Source organism: Ranitomeya imitator, chromosome 3 (genome assembly GCF_032444005.1).
Source record: "Ranitomeya imitator isolate aRanImi1 chromosome 3, aRanImi1.pri, whole genome shotgun sequence".
Lineage (NCBI taxonomy): Eukaryota > Metazoa > Chordata > Amphibia > Anura > Dendrobatidae > Ranitomeya > Ranitomeya imitator.
This window is the reverse complement of record NC_091284.1, coordinates 66,463,576-66,469,575: the sequence shown is the minus strand read 5'-3', so window position 1 is coordinate 66,469,575 and position 6,000 is coordinate 66,463,576. Positions and strand designations below refer to the sequence as shown.

Sequence of the window (6,000 nt, the reverse complement as noted above, 5' to 3'; positions counted from 1 at the left end):
GCGTGTTTGATGCTGCGGCTCTACGCAGCGTCAAACACGCAGCATTTCCTGAACGTGGAAACATAGCCTTAGAGTTCAGATTCCTGGTGCTGTTTCTATACTGCTGTGGAGCTTGCCAGCAGAGCCTGAAGCTGAATACTTTGTCCCATTTTTGTCGGTCTCGCGTTTGTCTCTTTCCATTTTTTACCATCTGAAGTAGTGAGGCTAGCATCCTTGCATTACCCAGGGTATATTGAGCTGACAATCTGGGATTAGGCACATGACAGGGGCAGGGGATGGACCCACATAGGGTGTTTGGGGAGTTTAGGAACAGGTTGGTGTCAGGAGTTGTCCCATTCCTTGCTCCCTTAAATTAAGACCTTACTCTCCCGTTGTACTTGCATGCTGAGTCTTCCATTGGACTTACTCATATCCGAGCATGACATTGACTCATCGTAGTGGTAAGGGGGTTGCGTTAGGGGTCATTTTACCTAAGTAATTGACCCATTCCTTTACATCGGGTCTGAAGGTTCATTGGAGGGAGGAGTCATTTGCTTATTAAGGCAAGGACACCTAATCACCTTGGCCTGGCCCTGACCAATTCCAAAAAGCCATTGCTCTATACATTGTAAATGGAGCCAAAGTTCTTGTCTATCACCAAGAGTTCTATAGACAATAAATAGAATCATGTATTAAAGCTCGGAAAGCTAACCTCGGCCACAGCACAGCTTTCTGTCTACATTTTCTATTGACACTGAGTTGCTAATTAGTGCTGGTGGTGGAGTTGGACCAGGATGTAGGCAGGCACCCAGCCCGGCAGTGATTTTCTGCTGATAAAGCACTGATTGTACTGAAAAAACAGCACACAGTCTAATAAGTGACACATTGCTGAAATCAGTATCTAAGCCCTTACTTCCATCTGCCCCTGGATTACATAGAAAAAACGGTTGACAGATTCTGTTTAACTCTGGACAATGTGAAGGCAAGCAAAGGTTTTGGAAATCGGTAGCATGAAAGCTGAAGGTAGAGATAATAAAGAAAAAAGGGGGGATGGGCTACCGCTCCTTGGTTATTTGATTGGTGGATGTAATTACATAGGCTAATGTTACAAACACTACTACGTCCAATCATTGGCCAGTGGAGAATGACTTTACCTGAAGAGCTAAACACATAAAATGTCCAGCTAATGTCCAGTCTTAAAAGACATATTTTGCCATACTGTTGGGATGCCAAATCAATAATATTCCCTATACTTGTCTTTTAAAATAAAATGCAATATTATCTCCATTAAAGGGGTAATAATGACCTTCCACTCCTTAATGTAGTGCACCTATGAAAAATGCATGGTTCACGGTTGTGCCAATGTCAGAATATATTTTTTTTATCAAGATAATTGTCTCAGGCTGTTTGCGTTAATTAATGATGGTTCTAATGCCTTTATCCTTATCCTTGCAACAAAAAAGTCTTCAGTGACTTCCCGATAGCACTTTTATTTTATCTCCACACAATACATCCATTGCTGCCCTGAATGTAAAATGCAATTTTTTTTTAATTTTTTTTTTTTTACAATGGACGGCCGTGAAGTGTCTGCATTAGCAATTGAATATTTAAGGTAGTGATTTGCGGCAGAAATTGTATTTGCTTCTTTGCTCAATAGGCATCCCCTATTCTATAGAACCTTCTCCCTACCCCCTTTTCTGAAAAAAAAAGATGCCTGGCTTTGTAGTGCTTTGCAATTCTATGAGAGCCAGGAGGCAGTAGGACCCGGTATCCTATCGCAGGCACCGAGCGAGCTGCTGCATGGCTCTATTTGTATTCAATGGCTCGTGCTCTCTGCATTAATAGTAATACAGATAACGGGTCACAATTCTGCACCGAAGAAAGGATTTGAATTCCGCCGGACAGATACCGGGAAGAAACCTCTTTGCTGATCTCCTTACAAAGTCTTGACGCCGCTGTCATTTTGTCCCTTAAGCCAAGAAAAAAAAAAGGGTCTCGTTGTGTGTGAAAGTTGCACGCGTTTCCATGTGAATAATGGAACTGACAGACTTGTGAAAGCAATACCATCTCGCAAGGTAAGTTCTCCGTCAGACAAGCGTTTGATTTATGAGCACACACCTGAGGGTATGGGATTGACAACATATCATTGCAACTCCTTCCACAGCCTTAGGGAAGGAAGTCCACTCTAATATTGGGATTTTTTTATGTGTTCCCTTGCCGTCCGTGCGTGGAAGATCATCGTGTCTTCTTCGGTTAAAAAAAAAATCAAGTTTGCTTGAAAGAAAAATAGAATATTTGGTATCTGAAACGGAGATTTCTGGTGTTGAGTATTTTAACTTTTGCTATGCATGTGCTGTGTCTTTTATAGATATTGCTTGTGTATCAAAGATTTACCTGCAGTCCTATGTAAAATCGGTGGGGTGTTGAGCTTGACTAACTCAGCTCATCTCCCTAAATTCACATCTAACATGTATATGAGTAGAATTTTAGACGCTTTATACACTGAAAAATGTTGCAGTGCTTTGTATCAGCCCAATTACACCTGAATCTGTGAGATGTAGAAGACCTGAGTTTGTCAGATGTAGCAGACCCGAGTTTGTCAGATGTAGCAGACCCGAGTTTGTCAGATGTAGCAGACCCGAATTTGTCAGATGTAGCAGACCCGAGTTTGTCAGATGTAGCAGACCCGAGTTTGTCAGATGTAGCAGACCCGAGTTTGTCAGATGTAGCAGACCCGAGTTTGTGAGATGTGGCAGACCCGAATTTGTCAGATGTAGCAGACCCGAGTTTGTTAGATGTAGCAGACCCGAGTTTGTCAGATGTAGCAGACCCGAGTTTGTCAGATGTAGCAGACCCGAGTTTGTCAGATGTAGCAAACCCGAGTTTGTTAGATGTAGCAGACCCGAGTTTGTCAGATGTAGCAGACCCGAGTTTGTCAGATGTAGCAGACCCGAGTTTGTTAAATGTGGCAGACCCGAGTTTGTTAGATGTAGCAGACCCGAGTTTGTCAGATGTAGCAGACCCGAGTTTGTCAGATGTAGCAGACCCGAGTTTGTCAGATGTAGCAAACCCGAGTTTGTCAGATGTAGCAGATCCCAGTTTGTCAGATGTAGCAGACCCGAGTTTGTCAGATGCTGTAGACCCGAGTTTGTCAGATGTAGCAAACCCGAGTTTGTCAGATGTAGCAGATCCCAGTTTGTCGGATGTTGCAGACCCGAGTTTGTCGGATGTAGCAGATCCGAGTTTGTCAGATGTAGTAGACCCAAGTTTGTCAGATGTAGCAGACCCGAGTTTGTCAGATGTAGCAAACCCGAGTTTGTCAGATGTAGCAGATCCCAGTTTGTCGGATGTTGCAGACCCGAGTTTGTCAGATGTAGTAGACCCAAGTTTGTCAGATATAGCAGACCCGAGTTTGTCAGATGTAGCAGACCCGAGTTTGTCAGATGCAGCAGACCCGAGTTTGTCAGATGCAGCAGACCCGAGTTTGCAATCAGGCACAACTAATTGTGAGATCATCCCCTGTTTTTGTTTTTTTTTTCTTTGTGCAAAGGGCTGCAGGTAATTCTGCTGCATTTTCTCAAATCAGTTCAATGAAACAATGCAGACAAGGATTACAAATTCAACTCTGCTGTATCTGGATTGTCAAGACTTCTTCATCCAGATGTGTAGGTGCATTGATCATGGCATTGATCTGGTTACCTCCCACCATTGTATTTTGGGTAATGGGTCTTCTAAACAATAATGCTCTTATAATTGATGCACTCCATCAGTTCCTATTTTAAAGGGCGCTCAAGTCTCATATTAGATGCTTTAGACCTGTCATTTCAGATGGGGCAGAGCTTTGCAGGACATTAAAGAAGTCTGCATTGATTGTGATGTTTTACCTGCAGCCCTATGTAAAATCTGATTATTATACCACGACGGGCTGTTCCACGTGACCGACTCAGCTACATATGACAATGTTATCTCTGCTATATGGGCGCTGCAAGAGTATTAACTATCATTTCAAAAGGAGCGTTGACTAAGCATTAAGAATAAATGTGGCGTGGTGGCTTGCTGTTGGTAATATGGGGATGTTTTAGCTGGGGGTTGTGTGGCTTTGCATTCGTATTGTGAAGCTGCCTGCATTGTTAAAATGATTTTGGAAAAAAAAAATGAAAGACTGAACATTAAGGAGAGGAGATTGCGTGTGCAGTGCTCAGAATACCAACTGTGCAATTATCTGCAGTGCTCGCTGGCAGAATGTGAGGCTAACAGGAGACTGCACCTCCTCAACTGTTCTTCATGTCTACTGAACGAGTCAATAGGAACTCTGCAAGACTTTCATGCTGTATGGCTGGATCAGGGGACCTTTACAGCTCTCTGCGGGGATCTGGATAAGTAGAGTGGGTAATAGAGGCGCTCTAGGAATCATTGGTACCTGTAGCTAAGAGATTTTAACCTCTGCAATAATCAGCTGAGACTGTCAGCTTAGAAAACCCTCCTGCTGGGTCAGGATGATATAACCATGTAACAATATATGGACCGTGATCTTTTCGCAGAACTAAACTCCTTTTATCTTTCCAGCATGATTAACGAAATGAGATTGTCTATACATGCCATTTAAAGCAAAAAGCTCATGGTGCAGAGTTAGGTTTGTCAGTGCAAACACGGCTCACGTTTTAAATTCCAAATTAATTTATTATTATTATTATGCTTTGTGACTGACTATACCACCATCATATTTCGTAGAACCTTACAGATTTTATCATCGCTGTCCTCACAATCTATATTCCCTATTAATATTAACTTTGGAATTTATTATGTATGACAACCAAAGAAATGAGCCGGCGCACAAATTGGTATACATGAAACGTGTAGGAGCAAGTTCACAATGTGGCCATTTAACAGACAAAACCCAAGATAGAAACAAGATGCGGAAATACCCTGCTGTAAGTAAGGATATAGAAAGAGTACATGTAACTAACATGGGGTGCATAGTTAACACTATTTTAATTAAAAGAGAAAAAGCTTAAGTCTGGGGTCACACTTGCGAGTGTGATGCGAGAAACTCACGCAAGTCTCTGGCATTTATACCCGCCACTGCCGCCGGCACTCAGACTATGCAGCCACATGCTCCGGTCCGAATGCCGGCGGCAGTGCTGGGAATTGATGCGAGAGATTCGCAAGTGTGACCCCGGCCTAAAATTCATCCCATCGCTATAAGGTGTACCCATCGGGATGGTCCTATCTTCTAATATTAATACTTCACCTTGTGTCAACAAGAACAAGGTCCGACTGTTCCGACACCGGCCCATGGGAAGCTATATATAGATGAAATGCCAAGCTCAAAAAAGACCACCACCCTACGTTTGCAATGGACTGCACAGCTCAATTTTTATATCCAAATTTATTATATATGTTTATTTAGGACTGCAGGAAAACCTAAAAACCTAAACCTAAACTCATTATCAAAAGCGATCCGACAAATGACAAACTCAGCTATGCAATTCTGATATAAAAAATAAACTTTTGTATGTATTAAAAATAGGAATTATCTAGAAAATTGGGCTTGCAGTGATAGCGTGCGTGTGTGAATATGGGCAAAATTTGATCTCATGACGCTAACGTTGCTGTTTGTGACTGTTGGCGTTGGCATCCATTGAGTGTGCAGATAAGTAAGCTGGAAAATTGACAATCTATTTAATTTCAGTTTGTAAATCACCCTGATGTTTCCAGCTGGATGAGCAGAGGTGCAATGCAGCAGAGGAGAAGAGCAAGTGCTGAATAGTGCTGAGTATACAGCACTCAGCTACAAGGAAACTTGACACGGAAAAGCCTGTGACAATCTGTCCTATGCTCCGCCTGCAAACTCAAACTGTGTCTAACAACTCTCTGTCCTCATCTGTCCCTCTGCACAGTAGATACTAATGCAATAAAAGGCATAGGGATAGAGGGATTTTATGGTCTTGGCATTTTATTTGAATGAATCCCTAGAATAACCTTTATTGCATCCTAAATCCTCCGCTCAGGCCAGATGCT

General features: G+C 42.5%; 1 protein-coding gene across 3 annotated transcripts in view; it reads left to right on the top strand.

Annotated features, from left to right (window-relative positions):
- Positions 1 to 1,679: 1,679 nt before the first annotated feature.
- ROBO1 (roundabout guidance receptor 1) overlaps positions 1,680 to 6,000 on the top strand; it is a 1,753,811-nt gene continuing 1,749,490 nt past the window's right edge. For 2 of the 3 annotated variants that reach the window (XM_069760965.1, XM_069760968.1), the window contains exon 1: positions 1,757 to 2,054. The gene's annotated coding sequence lies outside the window, so the exon portion shown is untranslated. Of the gene's footprint in view, positions 2,055 to 6,000 lie in introns of all 3 variants that reach the window. The other variant, XM_069760963.1, reaches the window with a different exon arrangement.